Source organism: Aquila chrysaetos, chromosome 9 (genome assembly GCF_900496995.4).
Source record: "Aquila chrysaetos chrysaetos chromosome 9, bAquChr1.4, whole genome shotgun sequence".
NCBI lineage: Eukaryota > Metazoa > Chordata > Aves > Accipitriformes > Accipitridae > Aquila > Aquila chrysaetos.
Window position 1 is genome coordinate 28,186,489 of NC_044012.1, and position 22,606 is coordinate 28,209,094.

At 46.1% G+C, this 22,606-nt stretch overlaps 1 long non-coding RNA gene across 1 annotated transcript; it reads left to right on the top strand.

The window, feature by feature from the left end:
* Positions 1 to 2,554: 2,554 nt before the first annotated feature.
* Positions 2,555 to 10,360, top strand: LOC115346390. Its single transcript, XR_003925126.1, has 2 exons — positions 2,555 to 2,616; positions 9,863 to 10,360. It is a non-coding gene; the product is annotated as an uncharacterized LOC115346390 (long non-coding RNA).
* Positions 10,361 to 22,606: the final 12,246 nt, after the last annotated feature.

The window sequence follows — 22,606 nt, forward strand, 5'->3', positions numbered from 1 at the left end:
CCTGCCACCATCTCATATCTCCATAAAACCTATCAACATGGCCTGCCACACAAGCCCGCCTGTGCTACTGATCTGAATGGACTGTACCAGCATGCCTAAACCCGCTTCTAGGCCCTAGCACCATTTGGCCTGTAAGCTATTTGCTAATTTCCACTACCACCCCGTACTCCTACTTCCCCAGGCAGAGCAGCTCTTCCACCAACCACCCATGCACAGACCGAGCTACGCTCAAGAACACTACAATCGCGATTAAAGAGAAAAACTCAGCAAGAGAATGCCTTCCTGGACCGGACGAACCATGAGGCAGACAGCCTACGGGACCACTACCAAGGAGGCTCTATGGCAGCCCCAGAGGGTCAAAATGTAAACAGCCCATTACAGACAGTACTGTCAAAACTGAAGTACAGATCGCACAGACAAGCTTGAGTGTCAAACCAAGATTATCAGGCGCAGGGAAGAAGCCCCAGTCCGAGAAAACAGACAGCTTGAGAGCAGAGCTGCCAACACTGCCTGGAAGAATACCGCAAAAGAGGAACGACCGGAACCTTCCGAGACCAATCCACGCTTATGAGTCATCCTAAACGCAAGAAAAAAACACCATTGGCCCATGACCACGTTAGTATGGCCTTTTAAGACGCTGTGTCTATGCGAAGAGCTCCAAGTACATCGAACCGAGTGAATAGCTAGGCACAAGAGACAGATACATCACAAACACACCCCCACAACCATGACAGGCTGCAATGCCTGCCCGGCACACCAGCTGTTCGGTGTGCTTGAAACGACAACCTGCTCCTCTACCTGCCCAAGGGATGTTCCTTGAAGCCCTGCCCTCCTCCTACACAACTTAGAAACCCTCCTGCATGCTCACTTGTCCCTCACAGCCTCTCCCACCAGCCCTGGTCCCTAACTTAGCTTTAGAGGCCAAGGGTCTGAACCATCCTCAAAAAAACCAGAGGGCTAACTGGAGCTGTTCCTGCAGTCACCAGGTCCTGTTCCTCATCGGCATTAAAAACAAAAAAAAAAAAAACACAAAAACAACAAAAACAAACACCACGCCAACACACACCAAAACAAAACCAGAAAAGGCAGTAAGCATCCCATTAGCCAACATCAACTACTTTCCCAAATCCCCCCTTCCTCACAAGTGCCGCAGTGTTTGCTTACCTGCTCATTCCACAGCCAGACCCTGCAGCCATCATGCCTCATGGCTACCTGAATATACCAAGAGACACAAAATAGCATGGCCCGCTTGTGAAAAGTCACCTGCCCCCATGCTCCTCTCGCTAATCCACAGCTCACCTCAAATGCCCCCATCCAATTTCAAAGTTCTTCCACACAGCCCTGCAAAAACAAAACGTAAATTTATGACAGCACGTAAATAATCCTGCTGTTCAACACCAATCCACGCAGACCGCCTCCAAACGTTGTTCAGACCGCTCATAGCATCGTTCACGAGAGAATCCTTAGAGCAGCCTTCCGTACCTAAGGGGCCTGTAAGAAAACTGGAAGAGGACTTTTACAAGGGTGTTATTGAAGCAATAGTGACAAGGCTAGTAATGGCTTAATCTGACAAGAGGGTAGATTTAGTTTAGGGTGCACGGAAGAATTTTTCCTCACTGACCGGTGTGGTGAGGCACTGCAGTGGGTTGCCCAGAGAAGTTGTGGACCCCCCCCCCCCCCTCCCTAAAGCATCTCAGGCCAGGTGTGATGGGGCTTGAGGAACCTGGTCTAGCGGAAGGTGTCCCTACACATTGCGGGGGGGGGGGGGGGTGGAACTAGATGATCTTTATGGTGCCTTCCAACTCAAACCATTCTATGGCATCCAAATCCAACTGCGAAACTGATCTGAGAACGGCTGATGAACCCCCTCCCTTTCCCCAGCAGTCCCATATCTTTAGAAACCCCTTTTCTTCTTCTGAACTGCCAGGAAAGGAACCCCACTGCTTCCGCCCTGCCTGCATGTATGTTGCAAACCCCTGACCCCCTTCATTGGCGTCCTCAGGAATCCGCTATCTTCTGAGCACACATCCAAATTCGTGGGCACCTCCTAACTTACAACTTCGCAGACACTGAGCTCTGCTATGTGCCCACAAAATAAAGTCAAGGCCCAAGGCTTATAATCTATGAAGGGCCTGCCACAAGCTGGCAAACGGTTCAAGGGACAACATTTGCACATGTGAAGGCAGTGAGAAAAGGCGACGAAGCAAAATTTCTCCCAGACCCTGAAAGACACTGTGCCTTAGGTCCCTGCTGCTTTCTCAAGAAATACTAAAACTCCATATACAGATGCATACAAGAGACTCGCCCTAACCCCTGCTAAATGCTGTCACCATCCATCCTCTTCAGAAACATAATATCAACAGCTTACACAGTATACAGCAAAACTGGTGAAAAACAACCAAGGTTACGTTTTCAATGAAGTCAGGAATGCCAGGAAAACAGAAAGAATCGAGAATTCAGAAAAGACAATGCATACTATTAAACAATCTTTTGACCCCTGAACACTCAAAACAAAGTTACTGACCTGGGGGGGGGGGGGGGGGGGGGGGGGGAAGCTGCATACAGGTGTTACTTTCTACTACTACACGTGCTGCTGAACCTTGACTGGTCCTGAAGGTCTGTCGTGGTTTAACCCCAGCCAGCAACTAAGCACCACGCAGCCGCTCACTCACTCCCCCCCCACCCAGTGGGATGGGGGAGAAAATCGGGAAAAAGAAGCAAAACCCACGGGTTGAGATAAGAACAGTTTAATAGAACAGAAAAGAAGAAACGGATAATGATAATGATAACACTAATAAAATGACAACAGCAATAATGAAAGGATTGGAATGTACAAATGATGCGCAGTGCAATTGCTCACCACCCGCCGACCGGCACCCAGCTAGTCCCCCGAGCGGCGATTCCCCCGCCCCCACTTCCCAGTTCCTATACTAGATGGGGACGTCATAGGTATGGAATACCCTGTTGGCCAGTTTGGGTCAGGGCCCTGGCTGTGTCCTGTGCCACTTCTTTGCCCCTCCCTTTCTCTCGCTGGCTGGGCATGAGAAGCTGAAAAATCCTTGACATTAGTCTAAACACTACTAGCAGCAACTGAAAACATCAGTGTTATCAACATTCTTCTCATACTGAACTCAAAACATAGCACCGTACCAGCTACTAGGAAGACAGTTAACTCTATCCCAGCTGAAACTAGGACAGTATCCACCCCCTTATTCTATACCATTGACGTCATGCTCAGTTCCCATACCTTTAGTTACATCCTGGTCAATCATCAACACCTTATCTATCACTTTGAGACATATGAACAATGATATATATATATGTATACATACACAGAGATATCATCCCTTTAGTTTATGTGTTATGTTCATTAAATGTTCATTGAGTTCATTTAGTTCCTGACTCTGGGCTCCATCCGTCATACCAGTCTTTCTGGGCAGGAGGGATGGTGCAAAGTCCTCTCAGTCGGTAGAGCAGAGTTGGGCTTCAGTGCAGTGTGACGAGCAGTTGACATTGGACGCAGCAGGAGGATGGTGTGCACCGTTGGATTGTTGCATGCTGGAGTCAGTTCTGGTTCCATCACTACTGCGCTTCGCTCAGTTTTTATCACAGTTTTTCTTGCTTGATCTAAGTGATTCTTACTATAGTACTATGGATATAGCATATAACAATTATAGTAATGATAACATACAGTAGCAGGGTTATATAGCAACTAGTATCATACAGTTTAATTCTGGCTATTCTCACCTAAAATTAAATCCCTTGAGGCACACATCGGACTTCCCCATCTTTGCATCACCCACCAAGTGCACCCAGGCCCTTGAGCAAAAGCAATCCCACGAATGGGTTTACCTTTGCCTGAGGCAGGAGTAACCCAGACTGTCTTCCCTAACATATTTTTTGTGTGCACTACAGGGACTTTATCCCCTTCTACAGTACGTAAAAATTCTGACTGGGCAGGGCCACCCCGATTGGCAGATCCTCTGGTGTTGACTAACCAGGTGGCTTTTGCTAAATGTGTGTCCCAATGTTTGAAAGTTCCACCCCCCATTGCTCTCAATGTAGTCTTTAACAGTCCATTGTATCGCTCAACTTTCCCAGAGGCTGGTGCATGATAGGGGATGTGATACACCCACTCAATGCCATGCTCTTTGGCCCAGGTGTCTATGAGGTTGTTTCGGAAATGAGTCCCGTTGTCTGACTCAATTCTTTCTGGGGTGCCATGTCGCCACAAGACCTGCTTTTCAAGGCCCAGGATAGTGTTCCGGGCAGTGGCATGGGGTACAGAATATGTTTCCAGCCATCCGGTGGTTGTTTCCACCATTGTGAGCACATAGCGCTTGCCTTGGCGAATTTGTGGAAGTGTGATATAGTCAATCTGCCAGGCTTCCCCAAATTTATATTTCAGCCATCGTCCTCCATACCACAGGGGTTTTAACCGTTTGGCTTGCTTAATTGCAGCACATGTTTCACATTCATGGATAACCTGTGCAATAGTGTCCATGCTCAAGTCCACCCCTCGGTCACGAGCCCATCTATATGTTGCATCTCTTCCCTGATGGCCTGAAGCATCATGGGCCCATCGAGCCATAAATAGCTCACCCTTATGTTGCCAGTCCAAGTCCACCTGAGCCACTTCAATCTTGGCAGCCTGATCCACCTGTTGGTTATTTTGATGTTCTTCAGTGGCCCGACTCTTGGGTACGTGAGCATCTACATGACGTACTTTTACAACCAGATTCTCTAGCCGGGATGCGATATCTTGCCACAGTGCGGCAGCCCAAATGGGTTTACCTCTGCGCTGCCAGTTGCTTTGCTTCCACTGCTGTAACCACCCCCACAGGGCATTTGCCACCATCCATGAGTCAGTATAGAGATAGAGCACTGGCCACTTTTCTCCTTCAGCAATGTCTAACGCTAGCTGGATGGCTTTCACCTCTGCAAACTGACTCGATTCAACCTTCTCCTTCAGCAGTTTCTGCGACTTGTCGTGTAGGACTCCATACAGCAGCCTTCCACCTCCGATGCTTTCCCAACAATGCGACAGGACCCCATCAGTGAACAGAGCATATTGCTCTGCATTTTCTGGCAGTTTATTATAACAGCGGGGCTTTCTTCAGCACGCGTTACCTCTCCTCTGGCGACATTCCAAAATCTTTGCCTTCTGGCCAGTCCGTGATCACTTCTAAAATTCCTGGGCGACTGGGGTTTCCTATGCGAGCCCGTTGTGTGATCAGTGCAATCCACTTACTCCACGTGGCATCAGTCGTCCGTGAAGTGTGTAGAGGAGACCCTCCCTTTGAACATCCAGCCCAAGCACTGGCAGTCGGGGTGCTAAGAGGAGCTGTGTTTCAGTACCAACCACTTCTGAGGCAGCTCGAACTCCTTCATATGCTGCCAATATCTCTTTTTCAGTTGGAGTATAGCGAGCCTCGGATCCTCGATATCCTCGACTCCAAAACCCCAGGGGGCGCCCTCGGGTCTCCCCGGGTGCTTTCTGCCAGAGGCTCCAGGTAGGGCCATTCTCCCCGGCTGCAGTATAAAGCACATTTTTAACATCTTGTCCTGCCCGGACTGGTCCAAGGGCTACTGCATGAACAATCTCCCGTTTAATTTGTTCAAAGGCTTGCTGTTGCTCAGGGCCCCATGTAAAATCATTCTTCTTCCGGGTCACTTGATAGAGAGGGCTTACAATCAGACTGTAATTTGGAATATGCATTCTCCAAAAACCCACAACACCTAGAAAGCTGTGTTTCCTTTTTATTAGTCGGTGGAGACATAGCTGCTATTTTGTTGATCACATCCATTGGGATCTGACGACGTCCATCTTGCCATTTTATTTCCTAAAAACTGGATCTCCTGTGCAGGTCCCTTGACCTTACTTTCTTTTATGGCAAAACCGCTTTCAGAAGGATTTGGATTATCTTCTTCCCTTCTCAAAGACTTCTTCTGCCGTGTTTGCCCCATACAATGATGTCATCAATGTATTGCAGGTGTTCCGGAGCTTCACCTTTTTCCAGTGCAGTCTGGATTAGTCCATGGCAATGGTGGGGCTGTGTTTTCCAACCCCTGGGGCAATCGATTCCAAGTGTCATGGACACCCCTCCAAGTAAAGGCAAAACTGGACGACACTCTGCTGCCAGAGGGATTGAGAAAAACGCATTAGCAATATCAATTGTAAGCATACCACTTGGCTGCCTTTGACTCTAGTTCGTATTGAAGTTCTAGCATATCTGGAACGGCAGCACTCAGCGGTGGGCGTAACTTCATTCAGGCACGATAGTCAACTGTTAGTCTCCACTCCCCATTAGACTTCGCACTGGCCTATGGGACTATTAAAGGGTGAGCGAGTTTTGCTTGTATGACTCCCTTGGCTCTCCAGTTGGCGAATCAACTTGTGGATGGGAATCAGAGAGTCTCTGTTGGTGCGATATTGCCGCCGGTGCACCGTCGTGGTAGCAATTGGCACTTGTTGTCTTCAACCCTCAGCAACCCCACATCGAAGGGTCTTGAGAGAGACCAGGCAGGGTAGACAGCTGTTCAGTGCCCTCCGTCTCCAAGGCAGCTATACCAAAAGCCCATCGATACCCCTTCGGTCCTTAAAATACCCTATCCTGAGATAGTCTATGCCAAGGATACATGGAGCCTCCGGACCAGTCACAATGGGTTGTTTTTTCTGCCATTCATTCCCAGTTAGGCTTACTTCAGCTTCCAATACAGTTAACTCTTGGGATCCCCCTGTCCAACCAGAAATACAGATGGGTTCTGCCCCTTTATAACTTGATGGCATTAGAGTGCCCTGTGGCCGGTGTCTACTAGAGCCTTATACTCCTGTGGGTCTAACGTGCCAGGCCATCGAATCCACACAGTCCAATAGACCTGGTTATCCCTTTCCTCCACTCTGGCTGGAGGCAGGGCCCCTCTAATTCTGGCCAGAGGATCCGGTATTCACTTCTCGTAAAATTGGCTCAGAAGTCCCTTCAAGAGGATCAGAAATAAGATCAGCCCTTCTGCTCTGTTGGAAACTGGAGCGGCATTTTTCCTAGTAGAATCCCTTTTGTGGTGGTTTTCACTCGGCAGCTCACGTACCCGTGCATTTAGGACCGAGGTAAGGTTTTCCATCCCATTTCCTCATGTCCTCTCCATGATCACATAGGGTAAAACCACAGGGCCACCTCGTGGTGTGTACCTTCTATATTCCTCTCTCTTGGCAGAGGGAGCGCTCACTCCTAATAGCTGAGACATTGGTCCTTACAGGTGGGCAATAGGACATATCCTCTTTGAATTGTTGGAAATCCTCGGACAGCTTCTCCACAGCCGAAATGCAGGCTTGTAGAGGGAGGAGAAGATTTCTCTTCGTATTGACGGAGTTGGCGAGCCACTTCAGAATCCACTGTCGGTGCCTCTTCGTCTTTTCCAGGTCATTATTGCCCAGTGAGTTGGCATAGGACGAGGTGCGCTCCGTACAAATTTCCGCCACATGGGTCGTGTGCATTGGACTTCGTCTGGATCTTGGGTAATGGTGGGTTGTCCGGTCCTGATGAATCGTCTCTAGCACAGCTAATCCCCTCAGATATTGATACCTTTTTCCATGGTGGTCCACTTGCTTGATTGACATATACATCTTCCTTAAAGGGGTACCTTTCCTTCACACTTGACAAGAGTCGCCTCCAGAGGCCTGATGGCTTGTGTTCCTCTTCCAATTGCCTTGTCAATGCCACCTTCCCTGGCAAGCGATCCCAGCTGCTTGGCTTCCCTACCTTCTAATTCCAAGCTATTAGCCCCATTGTCCCAGCATCGGAGAAGCCAGGTGATAATATGCCTCACCTATACGGGCGGCCAAAATCTTTTCGCATATCTCGCAAGCTCACTCAAGGATAGGGACCGGGTTATTACCTCTGGTTCTGCCTCTTCCTCCTGGTTCCCGTGATGGCCCTGGTTCACCTTCAATCCTTTGCTAAGGCGAGCTGATTTTTTATATTTCTTTTTCTGTACGGGGGGCAAACTGATACTGGTGCAGGTTGATCCGCTGGTTCAGTTGCAGTATCACTCGCCGGGTTTTGGATATCCGCAGCGTCTGTCGCCAGGTTTGGGTAGCAGCGTCTGTCGCCAAGGTTTGGGTAGCAGCAGTGCTCGTCGCTGGGGCTGGAGGGACCCGCAGTGCCTGTTGCCAGGGTTTGGGTAGCTGCTGTGCTCGTTGCTGCGGCTGGAGGGGCTGCAGTGCCTGTTGCTGAGGTTTGGGTAGCCACAGTTCTCATTGCCAGGGGCTGAGGGGTCACGGTACATGTCAACCAAGGTCTGGGTTGGCCGCAATGCTCGTCGCCGGGGCTGGAGGGGCCGCAGCGCCCATTTGCCGGGGTTTGGGTGACCGCAGTGCTCATTGCTTTGTTGTTAGGTCCAGAGACCTTCTCTTCCCCTTGGGGGTGCTGAGTTGTGTCGAACAGGGCTCGATAGGCATGGGCCAGGCCCCAGCACGTTGCAGTGATTTGTATCTCTCTGGAGCTGCCGGGGTGACAGCATACCTTTTCCAAATATTTACTAGTTCTTCTGGATTCTGCATTTGTTCAGGGGTGAATTTCCAAAACATTGGAGGGTGCCCACTTTTCTAGGTACTTGCCCATACTACCCCACACCACCCTGCCACTCATAATTATCCAGCCTCGGGGCAGACCTCTGGGTGATCTTCTTAAATAGTTGTTTAACCTTAAACAAGAGCTGAACCACATTCAGAAGCATGCTAATTCCCAGGAGTAGGGCTAGGACCGTGCTGGTATCAACATCCCAAGAGTATTCAAATTTTTCAAAATTCCCAAACACCATTGTAACTGGACTGAAGGAGAAAGGAGAGGGGAAAAAAGGTATCCCACTCATAGACTGGTTTCCAAGGAGGAAAGGTAAATGGTATAATTATTAATAGTTTCCCACAGATGGCTCCGCAGTATAAAGGTGACAATGCTGAGTGCAAATACCGGATTAATTCCACAACTGATGACTCTATCATACCATAAACCAGTGTTATACAATACATCAAAGCAAAACCTTAATCCACCTCCCACGGATGATAAGCAGGAGAAGAGGGACTACATACAGCAAGCGAGGTGATGCATAACAGAACTTTAAAAACCAGAGCAACAACTCTAAGAACACATAAATCAACATAATGACCAGCGACTATAAGACCAATATAATGAATGCTTATAACAAATTTGTTTTAAACGAGCTCTGGTCAGGTTTGTCGTTATCTCAACCCTTCGTGCCCCACGTTGGGCGCCAAATGGACTGTCGTGGTTTAACCCCAGCCAGCAACTAAGCACCACGCAGCCGCTCACTCACTCCCCCCCCACCCAGTGGATGGGGGAGAAAATCGGGAAAAAGAAGCAAAACCCACGGGTTGAGATAAGAACAGTTTAATAGAACAGAAAAGAAGAAACGGATAATGATAATGATAACACTAATAAAATGACAACAGCAATAATGAAAGGATTGGAATGTACAAATGATGCGCAGTGCAATTGCTCACCACCCGCCGACCGGCACCCAGCTAGTCCCCCGAGCGGCGATTCCCCCGCCCCCACTTCCCAGTTCCTATACTAGATGGGACGTCATATGGTATGGAATACCCTGTTGGCCAGTTTGGGTCAGGTGCCCTGGCTGTGTCCTGTGCCAACTTCTTGTGCCCCTCCAGCTTTCTCGCTGGCTGGGCATAAGAAGCTGAAAAATCCTTGACATTAGTCTAAACACTACTAGCAGCAACTGAAAACATCAGTGTTATCAACATTCTTCTCATACTGAACTCAAAACATAGCACCGTACCAGCTACTAGGAAGACAGTTAACTCTATCCCAGCTGAAACTAGGAGAAGGTCTTACCTCAGACAGACCCCTCTGCTTCCCTAAATATCAAAACACCTCTTCCCAAAGGGCTGAACCAGCTTAAAAAGCTGCAAAGGACTCAAGGAAGTGCTGAGCAGCCACCCCAGAAAAACCCAGGAGCACAATGACCTCCCTGAGCAGAGGCTGGGGCTAAAATACCCCAGGCCCTGCCCACCACCCTTCCCACAATCACCTGGGAAAGAGGAAGGGCAAACCACCAGAAGTTATGAAGTCAGCTGGAGGAGCAGCAGGAGTGTTCTCACCTGCCTCCAATTTACAGCAAGCAAAGTCCTGAACAGAGAAAGCAACCCTTACTGGAAACAACAATACCTGCTCTTGTACTACAGCTACACCTGTTGCATCGTCAACATGACTGGATATGGAATTAAACTTAATTCTTCTGGGGCAGAGATAGAAAAAGATAGATGTCCTTCTAAACTGTGTAAGAAACTAGCTCATTAAATGCAATAACAGAGCTGTTATCAAAATTGATGTGCTTTAGTTTCCTGTGAAAAAGCCAAAATGTTCTGGGGTTATGCTTCATTCCTAGCAAGATCGTGCATACCACCTGACTTCTACCAGAACTACCTTCTGGACAGGAATGAATCAGAAAGCAGAATTAGATCCCTTAAGAATTCCATCTCCAAAATATCTCTGGTTGCAAAATAAATTATTTACTGTGAATCACCAATGATTCAGAGTCACCGTGACTGCGTTTCCAACTGACTCCCTTAACAGAGGTACAAGAGTCCCAAAGCGCAAAAGACACCAAAAAAACATGGAACTACACAGACACGTGGGGGACCAGGCAGCAGCCACCCCCCTGTGACGGTCTGAGGAATCATAGTCAATGTCTCAAACATTCGTTAAAGAACTTTGCTGGAGAAAACGGCCTCTGTAAAAACGCTGGAGTTTTGTGAACAGGACAATGTGGCCAGAGGAGAGGGCCCCACGGAGGGTGGGACCGCACTTCTCCAAAGCCGCGATTCCTCGTCTTAAGTGACCAGGAGAAGGAGCACAGCGTATGCGCCTGGAGGAGGAGGCCCCACAGAAGATGGGACTGTGCTTCTATCTTATGTGGTCATGCCAGCAGAAAAAGAGAGGCAACTCCGCAGTGAACCCCCACCAAAGCTCACCGACCAATTCCAGAGAACCCCGGGAATGGGAACTGCGCGTGTCAAGACCATCGACTAACACACTATAAAATTTTGAAGGGAGAACGAGTTCTCAGTGCGCGCCCTCCGGAACTGGATCTCTATGCTGGCTAGACCAACGCTGGACCCAGGACTGGTGAAACCCTTTTCTTCTCTCTTTTTCTCTTTCTCTCTCTCCCTCTTTTCCTTCTCTCTTTCCCACAGTCCCTACACCTCATCCTTTTAAACATCAAACCGTTGACCAAGTCTGAGACTAGGAGTGGATCTAGCCGCCACTGGGCTCCTCTTTGAGAAGGAGTCCAGAAAGCAAGGGGGTCTGCTCTGAACCTCGTGACTCAACGGGAGGGCTCTCCTTCTGATACAGTTTCATGTTCCTTTTTCCATTTCTTTTTCTACACCTCCCTTCTCTTTTTTTTTTTCATGCTTAATGACATGTTGCAAGGTTCATAATGATAAGTTCACTTGTACTTGGGCAAGGCTAGCTAGGTTGAATAAATGTTGATTGTTGTTTGAAGTCCCCTGGTGTCATTTCACCTTAATTCTGACAAAGGAAATCCACAAACCTGAGTTGCTCCAAATTTGGGATGCGACACCCCCCACGGACACGTGGGGGGGCAGAAGCCACGCGCCCCAAGAACAAGTGGTGGGGTGATGGAACAGGAGCCACGCCCCCCACCGTCAGGCTGGGATGCAGGGGGGGCAGCAGCCACACTCCCCACGATCACGGGGGGGCCAAGGGCCTGAAGGAGTCTGGGGCTGTTACCCGGGATCTCAGGTCCCTAAAAGAAAGCTCAAAAGACTCTGGGAGTTGCTGGGAGGAGTCACAGGAGGATCCCAGAGGGGACAGCTTGCTCCAGAAAAGAAAAAAAAAAAAAAACCTCAAGGGTAGCTTTCTTGGAGGAGTCTGTGCTGCTACCTGTAATCTTACCTACCTAAAGGAGATGTCAAAGACTCTGGGAGATGCCTGGGAGGAGTTTTATGTGGCTCCTGGAGCTGAGAGATTTAACTAAAGGTGAAAAAAAAATATATCTAGTAACTTCCCTGGAGGAGTCTGGGGCAGGGAGCTGGGACCTCCAGCCCTGAAAGCAGAGGTCAAAAGACTCTGGGAGATGCCTTGGAGGAGTCTTGGGTCGATCCCAGAGGAGAGAGCTTCCTGCAAAGGAGAAAAATCATCTTGGGTAGCTTCCTTAGACAAGTCTGGGGCTGCCAGCCAGGATCTCAGGTCCCTAAAAGAGAGGTCAAAAGACTCTGGGAATTGCTGGGAGGAGTCACAGGTGGATCCTGGAGGGGAGACCTTCTTCCAAAACAGAAAAATCATCTTGGGTATCTTCCTTGGAGAAGTCTGGGGCTGCTATCTGGGCTCTGAGGTCCCTGTAAGAACAGGCCAAAAGACTCTGGGAAATGCCTGGGAGGACACAGGTGGATCGCAGAGGAGAGAGTGTCACATCCGAATTTCTCAGGATGATCGATAACTCAGGTTTGCTGATTCCCAGGTCAGGATTAAGGTGAAATGACACCAGGGATCCTTTAACTCACAAAACTCATCTTTTATTCACCCACGACAAGAATTGGCATGCTCACCACAAAAACCGGTATGCTCACATGAAAAATTGGCATGAAACTATGTCAGTAAACTGTTTAACATGTGCTAACCATACATCACTAAACATATACTACAAGCCTTGCTTATTTGTGAATCAGGTCAGGGAAGACAATAAGGTGAGCCCTCCAGTTGAGTCACAAGGTTCAGAGCAGGCCCCCTTGCTTTCTAGACTCCTTCTCAGAGAGCAGCCCAGGGTGACTGGGTCCGCTCCTAGTCCCAGACTTGGTCAGTAGTTCACGTCTAAAGGGATGAGGTGTAGGGATTACAGAAAAGGAAAAGGAAAGAGAGAAGAGAAAGAGGAAGAGAAAGATTTCACCAGTCCTGGGTCCAGCATTGGTTCAGTCAGCTGAGGGATCCAGTCCCGGTGGGCTTGCGCAAGTGGGGCTTCAGTTTGTGTCCTTTTATCATCCTTGACCCTCCTTCAGGAGGGCACTCGAACTTATTAGGCTAATTAGGTGTCATGAGCAGTTTGTGAGCCTTTGGGCTTGGGGGTCATTTGGAGAGTAACTTCCCCCTTCCCTGCAGGGTGAGTTGCCCTGCTCAGCGCATCAGCACAGCCCATCAGCACATGGAGCTGTACACCCTCCCCCTCCTGTTGCTGATGGGCACTGATGGGCTTCTTTTCACCTGGGGTTACTTGCCAGGCAGAGTTCCTCCTTATGCAGTCAGTCCTTAAGCAGAACTTGCCCCACCACAATGTTTGAGACATTAACTCCTTCAGTCCCTCACAGAGAGTTTCCTCCAAAGGAGAAAAATCATCTTGGGTGCCTTCCTTGGAGAAGTCTGGGGCTGCTACCCGGCACCTCAGGTCCCTAAAAGAGAGGTCAAAAGCCTCTGGGAGTTGCTGGGAGGAGTCACAGGTGGATCCTGGAGGGGAGAGCTTCCTGCATAAAAGGAAAAGCATCTTTTTTAGCTTCCTTGGAGAAGTCTGGGGCTGCTCCAAAAGAAGAAAAGCCCCGCTCCTGGCGCGACCCAGCCCTGCCGTGGGGGCCCCACCTCACCAGGACATTGCCTTACACCCCCCCCCCCCCCCCGCAAAAAGCGTGGAGAGGCAGGAGTGGAAGAAAGAACTCCGAGCACCTGCAGACCTGCACACACTCGTCCCACCTCCCCAGGAGAGCATCCGCCCCAGGGAGACAGCCCTGCTGCCGCCAAGCAGCGCCCCATGTCCCCCCCCAGCGACCTGAAGGCCGGCTGCAGTGTGTGAAGGCGACTGGCATCCAGGAGTTCCCAGCACCCAGGCACTGGCTGCGCCTCAGGTGTTTCGAAAAGATGCATTCGTGCTGCTCTCTCTCCATCCTCTTCGTAAGGGAGCGGGAGCAAACTTGGTGCTTTTTGCTGCTTCTGAATGTCCTTATTTGTCATCCTGTATTATCTATCCCCTGGGACCAGCGAAAGGGCTGCCTTGTCACAGACAGAGGGAAAGGCCGGTGTGGTGATGGGATGCAGCGGACTCGGCGTTGCACGCCCTGCTCCGACTGACCCTGCCTTTAGCATTGGACTAGATGATCTCCAGAGGCACCTTCCGACCACAACGATTCTGTGGTATTAATCATTAAAGCATCCATACCGTATTTATAGCCTATAACTGTAGAGTTTACTATAGATACAGTCACCAACTACAGCTATCGTAGCATCACCAGCACAGGTCTTGTACAATCCAGGCACAGTTCTCAGCTACTGGAGATTTCCAAAGCTGACTTTAAGTTCATACCCGTAAAATGGGTATCATGAAACTTCTCCAGGGCACTGCAAGTTGTAAAGGCACTTCAGTACCCTCATAATATGGGACTGTGATACGTATTTCCTCAGGTGTTTAAACTGACAGTAGAATATAGATACACTTTCCTGAGCATATTGTTTCTGTTTCCTCACATAACCCTTCAGCGATACCAGGTAGCACAAAATTAGCACAAAAGTAAAAACCAGCTGCATCTCTGTCAAGAAGACAAGTCAAATAACTGCAGCCTATTATCCCACTTCTCTTTTGTGCCTGGAAAAAAGCCACCACTTTCCCAAGCAGTTCTGTTCCTCAGAGCTGACTGCTGCTGGCTGCTTTGCCCTCCTCTTGTGCTCTTACAGTGAGATCCCAAAGCAACTCAAAGCTGATGTACGAAACTGTAAATGGGAATTTCCTTTGGTGGGTCGGTCTTCCTTTTCTGGACAAGAACAGCGCCACTACTGCATCTGAAAGCAATGGCGCACACAGCCTGTTCATCTTAAGCCTCTGCAATTGTTCAGTTCTTTCTTGTCTCCTTGTCACTACCTGTATTTTCTTCTTGATTCTCCTCACAGGGAAGAGAGTTTCAGCACAAAGTAGCAGGTCAGGCAGAGAACACATCTTTCTCTCCGGGGATGTTACTTCATAAGGAAGGACTTTTCAGAAGCACGAGAAGATGGGACCGGAAAGAGAAAGTATTAGCCTTTCTTCTGCAAGAACCCCACTGCAGGAGGTAGAAATAAACGGACACCTGTGAAGTTGAAAGCAGACGACGTTTATTTCTAAAACACACACATATTTATAATCACATATTCTGCAAAGTCACTGTACACGCGCACAAGCATAAAATATGATTGGTTATATCAACACTCTACACGCACATAAACATAAGACATAATTGGTTATACCAACTAAAACATGTGAAACTTGTCTCAGTCTAATTGGTCAAGATAAACTGCCGAATTGAGGTTCTTTGTGCCAAGTTCCCTTTATCGTGGAATGCACACCTGTGTTCTTCGAATTAGCATCTTTCTTTTTTTGTCTTCTTGTTTATTCTGTTCAAGGTCTTCTAAAGGCATCTGGAATGCTCTTGCGACTGTTAGCTAAATATGTGTCCACATCCCACCTCCCCATTTTCCTCAGTTTTGCTGTGTGGTAAGGAAAAGTCTGTTTTATTTAAATATTCATTTTAAAAAAGATAATACTTTAAATTGAAGAAGTAAAAGCATTAATGACATACAGCATTGTAGAATTATGAAATACAGGCACAAAATTTTAAGAAATGAGAGAAAACTTGCCAGCCCAATGCGAAGCCAGATAGCACACAGGCATTGTAATTCCGTCTTCAACTGTATGATCCTGTGCGTGGGTTTTTTCCCTCATAGCACCACCAGCAAGCTCTAAATACAGGATTTCCATACAGTGCCTTCAGACAGCTGCAGACACCTACTGCACAGGCCCTGCACACACAGCCTAAAGAATAACAGACAATTTGTTCCTGAGCTGGGCCATCCCGGATTTTAAGGGGGTACATGACAAATACTCGCTTTTGGTGAATCACCAGCTAAAAGCTGCCTTACAGGCACAATGCCAATGGAATGGCAGGAGCAGCTATTACAGAGTTAAGGACTGAGAGTCAACTATTCTTCTGAAATGCATAGTGGATGAAATTGGGGTCTGCCACAATACAAGACCCGAGTTCTGTTTCCGGCTCTGCCTGAAATGATCTGGTGTTGCTGTATTTCAGCCTAAAGGAAAATAAGGCTTATAGGATCACTGACTTCCTCATAATTTTTTAACTCCTTATCAGATTTGTCTGAATTGAAAAGGGTAAAGTGCACAAAGATGCAAAGCCAATGCAAGTTTTGTGAAAAGACTCGTAGGAATAAGTGACAAAACCTCCTCTCCACTGTGGGAAAGACTGCAGCATTAACTTGTTTCTTATCAGGCATCAGCCTCTAAATTCAAGTTACAAACTGGCAGGAAATGAGGCTACATGAGCCATGGCACAGGTAACAGAAAGGATACCTGCCCCCCTCGTCAGCTGCCACGGCCGTGCCCTGCCTGAGAGCACAAACCTGTGCCAGCAGAGGAGGAGAGATGCGAGCTGCAAATGGATGCCCTTTCCCTCGGTCAGGTGACAAGCTTTCTGTTGGGAGCTCTGACATTTCATCCACGGTGGAGGTAGACAGAGCAGGACTGTCGCAATAGAGACGGACACGACAAACATCAGACTGTGCAAAAATGGCAAAATGGCTTACTGATTTGTCATTGATTTATTATTAGTTAGTATTAATTATATTTAATTTTAATATTTTAGCAAAATCATATGTATGTTGTATTTTATACATTTAACCACCAACCAGTGTCTGCTGTGAAATCCCCCGTATAGCCCCGTACCAAGGTCGGAGAAATTGGCTAAAATCATCTAGTAGGAACATTTAGAACTTAGATAACAAGATAAAGAAATTAAAATCTGATTATAAAAGAGTTTGGTTTGACTAAAAAGTAGAAAATTGTGAAGCATAAGTATGGGAGTGTTAAGTTTGAAATGTAGCCTTAGGAACTTAGGAGCTTAGAAAATGTATAATGTGTAACCATAAGTATTGTTCAAAATCATTTAACCACAGAAGTTTTGACAAAGATTGGTAGTCTTGTAGTGCTTGTTTTGAAAACTAAGGAAACCGTTATGGACACCAGTTTGCTGCTTGGAGACACCTGAGAGGTCAAGAAGCGGACGAGTGAGGAAGACTATGAAAGACCACCAGAGGACTCCTGAGGACCACCAGAGACCTTCACTGCGCCTGCGTAAAGGACATTTACATATGTTAATGATTTCCCGGAAGTCTAATGAATATGTATAACTTTTCTTGGAAATCTAGTGAATATGTATCGATAAGTCTTAATATAAGGTGTATTGTTTTGGTGACAGGTGTGCGTGGTTCGTGAGAGGACTTGCCCGCGTACCCGGCTGTCAATAAAGAAGTGTCTGCTTATCTACACTAAATTGGTGTTGATAAGTTCTTTATTCCAAGCTTTTCAGTAACATGGCCACTTTATTGTTCTAACAAGCTTTTTTATAACTTTCTTCAGAGTATGTGTTCATATATGATTGGTTTAGTTAGTAACTAACAATTCATGATTGGGTAACAGTTTTGCTGCAGATTTGTCAAGACGGTTCTTCTTATCATTTTCTTGCTCGGGACCTTCCAGACTCTCAAGGATACACCACAAGCTGCTCAAGGTCACGCTGCTCATGCACCTGTCAGGCATTTGGCAAATTCGCTACATTCCCCTACACAGGACCAGCAGATACATGACATGAAAGTCTGCCCCCGATACAAAAACAGGAAGAGTAGCATTGCTCGGCCATCAAAGAGCAAGTGTGGGGGAGGAAGACTAAGATGGGGGAAGAAGAAAGTGCACTCATTCTGCTCCACCAGCACTTTAATTACAGTTGTCTGGAGAAGTACTAAAACATATACAGTATATATAGTATAGCGGCTGCGTTTGATTAAACAGGCTTTCAAGCAGCAAATCCAGGTCCACAACACAGGGTAGACAGGGCCTAGATTCTTGCTCCCTCCACTGCTTTCTCTCTCCTAAAGAGCACAAACCACATCTTCCACCCTTAGGCTAATCTTCTCCCCCCCTCCATTACCAGCCTTGAGGCTCAGCAGCAAACCTGCAACTACACTATTCAACAGAAACAAATCCTCTCGACTGCCCGCACCATTTCGCTGGACTGTCCATCTTTGTAGCGCTCCCACCTTACAGCTAGTAGACTTTTAACACTCAATAGTTATGCAATGAACTATTCAAAGTTTTTCATCAAATAGCATCTGTTTACATGGAGTCACTTTTAATTTAATTTACACTGAAAACTACTTAAATCGTGATTTCTAGCCTTTGGCCAGCATTTTAGAGGATTCCTTTGACAGGTCTGAATGATCGGGAAGACAAGAAACATTTATACTCTCATGGTGCAAGTGGTTTAAATGTATTTATTTAGAACATTTATTGCTGTTGAAGTCTTTTTTAAAAATACCTGATTTTTAGCTAGCTGTGGGCCTTCCCTCGTCTACTGTAAAACAAGTTTCAGCGTGAAAAGTTAATTCCATCTCCAAAGTTGGAATTAATCAAAAGTGCTAAAACCCAGTTGAGCTCAAGAATTTTTTAGGTCTGGGTAGTTTAAGGAGTCCTTTCCCAGGAGCATGCAGGCCACGCTCCAAGCCCCTGTTCCCCCCTCTAGACAACCATTCCTCATTGCCCTTATGCCCAGATACCTTCACTGTGATGCCATGAGAAGGCAGTAGGACTTGCTTATTACTTTCTCTGCAGGAGTAACATTTAGACATATCAAATAGGCTGAGACAGTTCTGGGGTATTTAAAAAAAAAAAATCTTTAGCCACTTATGCAAACAAGTGGAGTTAGACAACTAACAGGACTTTTAAAAAGGCATCTTCTGATACTTCAGTCCAACTCTTAGTTTCTAAATCAGGAGGTTGTAACCTACTATTTACATATTCTGCCTATTTGTTGTCCTGCAACATCTCATCCGTATGTGTGCTATTACTGTATTTTCCACAGTTGTATTAAAATCAGAAGCAATGGTGATCTCAAAAGTTAAGAATGAACCATCATTTCCTCTAACACAAATAGCTGTAAGCTATTATCTAGATGCATATTACACTCATGAGATCAGAGACCCATAATCCCTAAGACAACCGCTGGATAGGTAAAATAATAAATCTTTGCTGTATTGCAGCTCTTACACCCAAGATAATCCTTTACACATTTAGCTACATGACCCTCAAATAAGACAAAAACAACTCTGCGTTCTGCGCATGTGATTTTAGACAGAGAACACACAAACCAATACACACACAGTAGACAATTAAAATGCTTGGAAGGTTTTGAAGAACCAATAGAAGAGGGATAAATAATCAAAGAGGAGCCAAGATATATTGCAAAGATAGTTTTGTCATTGGATGTTTTCCTACTTCTTTCTTATAGATGTTTGTATTATAAAATAAAGCTTTTGTACTTTTGTCTTCCCATTCTTTGTGAACTGTGAAATATCTGTGAAAAACTGAAATACCATCCTAATCTTATGCTATGATATTAAAAGAAAATGCCAAAATGTAACATTCTGATTAAACAGCACTGGTAGTATTAGTGAATGTCTTTCCTTTTGTCCTGGTTTCGGCTGGGATAGAGTTAATTTTCTTTCTAATAGCTGGTATAGTGTTGTATTTCGGATTTAATAGGAGAAGAATGTTGGTAACACACTGATGTTTTCAGTTGTTGCTAAGGAGTGTTTATAGTAAGGTAAGGATTTCTCAGCTTCTGATGTCCAGCCAGCAAGAAGGCTGGGGGGGGGCACAAGAAGTTGGGAGGGGACACAGCCAGGACAGCTGACCCAAACTGGCCGAAGGGCTATGCCATACCATGTGACGTCATGCCCAGTGTATAAACTGGGGGGAGTTGGCCGGGGCGGGGATCGCTACTCAGGAACTAACTGACATCAGTTGGCGGGTAGTGAGCAATTACACTGTGCATCACTTGTTTTGTATATTCCAATTCTTTTATTATTATTGTCATTATTATTTTATTCCCTCCTGTCCCACTAAACTGTCTTTATCTCAGCCTACGAGTTTTACCGTTTTTTTTCCCCCGCCATTCTCTCCCCCAGCCCACTATGGGGTCTCCCCCACCCCAGGCTGCGTGGTGCTTAGTTGCTGGCTGGGGTTAGATCATGACACCTTTGAAGAAAATAAATATTTCAAGGTGGTGGCTCTCTTCTGCAAGTTCAGAATTTCAGCACTAATTTCTCCAAATATTTACAGTATCCAGAATACAGTCATCTGAAATTTTATACACACAAGCTAGAACAATTCAGTTCTTGAGTATTAGCTATGCATATACATCAAATAATGTGTATCCAGTATGAAAAGACCACAGAAATTCCACTACTTCTTTACACTTGTACAGCCATGATGTACTTTTGGTTCATCCCTAATCATTACCATAATAAACAACAATCATACAAAGTTTGATTTAGCAATTGCTTGGCACAAGAGTCTTTCATGGCATACCGGAGTGCAGACCAAATAACAGTTCCCCTTGCCTTAAAACCCACTAGTCTTTCCATTTCATGATTGCCTCATTACTTGATCTTTGAGATAAGCTTTGGGGGGGGAAGCAGCAGTGCAAGAGAGGTTTAATTAAACCACAGACCCATCCGCTTTGTCACTTGGGAATATTGCCACAGTGAAATGCTTTTTATAGGCAGCCTAAGAAACGCATGCCAGTTATTTGAACTAAAGTGGATACACTGTGCCTCAGTGCTCACAGCACCATCCCCTCCTCTGGGAGACTTCAGCATGTCAGAAAAGTAAAGAGAAAGATGGAGAAAAGAAACATCATAAAAATCAGTAGTGAGTCAAGCGTGGTCTCTCGTTTGTTAAGCAGGAACACAGATGAAGTTAAAACAGCTCTTCCCTAAGAGCTCCACATTCACAGCTCTGGCCAAGGTTCCAGAATCAGACAGTTTTTACCCTTGATCCCACTCTAAGCGCAGAGAACAATAGCTGACTTTCAGCTAAATGTTTAACATGAGACAGAAAACATTGTTATGAGTAGCTGAGAAACGTTATTCTTGTAAAATTACTCTTTCGTGTTGGTCTGTAGAGCAGATTTGTCCCAAAAGTGGGGTTCATCCAGTGTGCAAAAGACCAATATACACACAGAGCAGAGGTATTTTATTCCAATTCATGTTTGAGCAAAGATGGGGGCTAGGTGGTAATCCACAAAGCTAGCACCCCTCATACCTCAACAGGCAAGCAATTTATACAGTTCAGTTATACATATTTAGTTTCCAAAGTTCTTCCCCGAAACTATTATCAGTAGTCACTTACCTACCACAGTTTCTATTGGGCTAAAGTTTTCCCCACTTCAAATTAACGGTACAGTGCTCTTTTGTTCTACTGCACATGCTTGGGGTGGGGCGGGGGGGTGGGTAAGTCTTTTTGGTGTGGAATCAAGTCGGTGGTCGCGATCTCTCCCTGCCGCCTTTACCTGTCCCCCAGTTACCGAAGATCTTTGCTGACTTCGTGCCTATTAGCAATTATTCAACTTTCGGTGCCTCCTGGGGTAGGATGTTCCCTTCTTATCAGTCTTTTAGTTCCCCTTTCAGGGGGCACAGCCCTTAGCAAGGCATGCATTGGTTATACAAAGGGCATCTTGTTTCACAAGACCTTTGTAGCCTTTTTAAGGTGGCTGAAGTACATAATTTCTTAAGTACATCAGACACACTGAATTTGTTTGCTTTTCCTTAGGTTAGCATGGCTCCTACAGCTAACATATAAGGCAGAGAAGTTTCTATTACATACAGCTGTTCTCCATAGGAGTAATTCCCGTTTAATCTCAAAGGGAAGCAACCTTTCCCCAAAGTACAGTTAAATCTTTGCAAGAGGAAACTATTAGCTTTAAATTTGGTGTAAATTTCAACTATTTATAAGGCTTATTGATGGCTTCAGCAGGAAATAGTGAAGGAGTTCACTTTTAAAGCTGCCCCTGCTGTTTGCATAAACTGCTAATTTAACCTTGGAGCAAAAAGTACATGCTCTTTCAGTCCACACCTTAGAAAATGCCTGTGGACTTAATGTGACAAATACCTTTCCTTTTTATGCAATCCAAAACTTCAAGAATAAGCACAGTGAATTTTTATGTGAAAACTTGACTTCAGTTTAATATTAGTTCCTTTGTGTTCATAAATAGATTCTTTCTTGCTTACATTTTTCATTTAGCTATGTCTTACTTAAAAAAATTTGCACCTTCGCTTGTGATGAAAACAGGTGATTTGGCAGTGTCATGGATTTCTGTTACATATACTTCCTGGTAAAATTCTCCTGCCACGGAGAATATAATGCCATGCCAGATGTCATTTGGTTCTTGTGTTGTTATGAAGCATTCTTTTCAACTTAATAAACATACTGCGTTGTGGCATACACACAGCTTAGTATTCACAATAACTTTGAAACTGAACACAGGATTAAAAAAACTTACTTACAAGGTGGCAAAAATAGTTGGTTACAGCTAAGCTTGCACGTGTGAGGTACTCTACATTCTGCCTTCAGTCCAACAAAGTGTAGAAGCTGTAGTTTGATCTTCATTATTATTAGATCTGTGTACTACTGGATCACCTAGAAATTGAAATTTCCTCTTGATGAGGTGTAAGCAAATTTCTTTTGA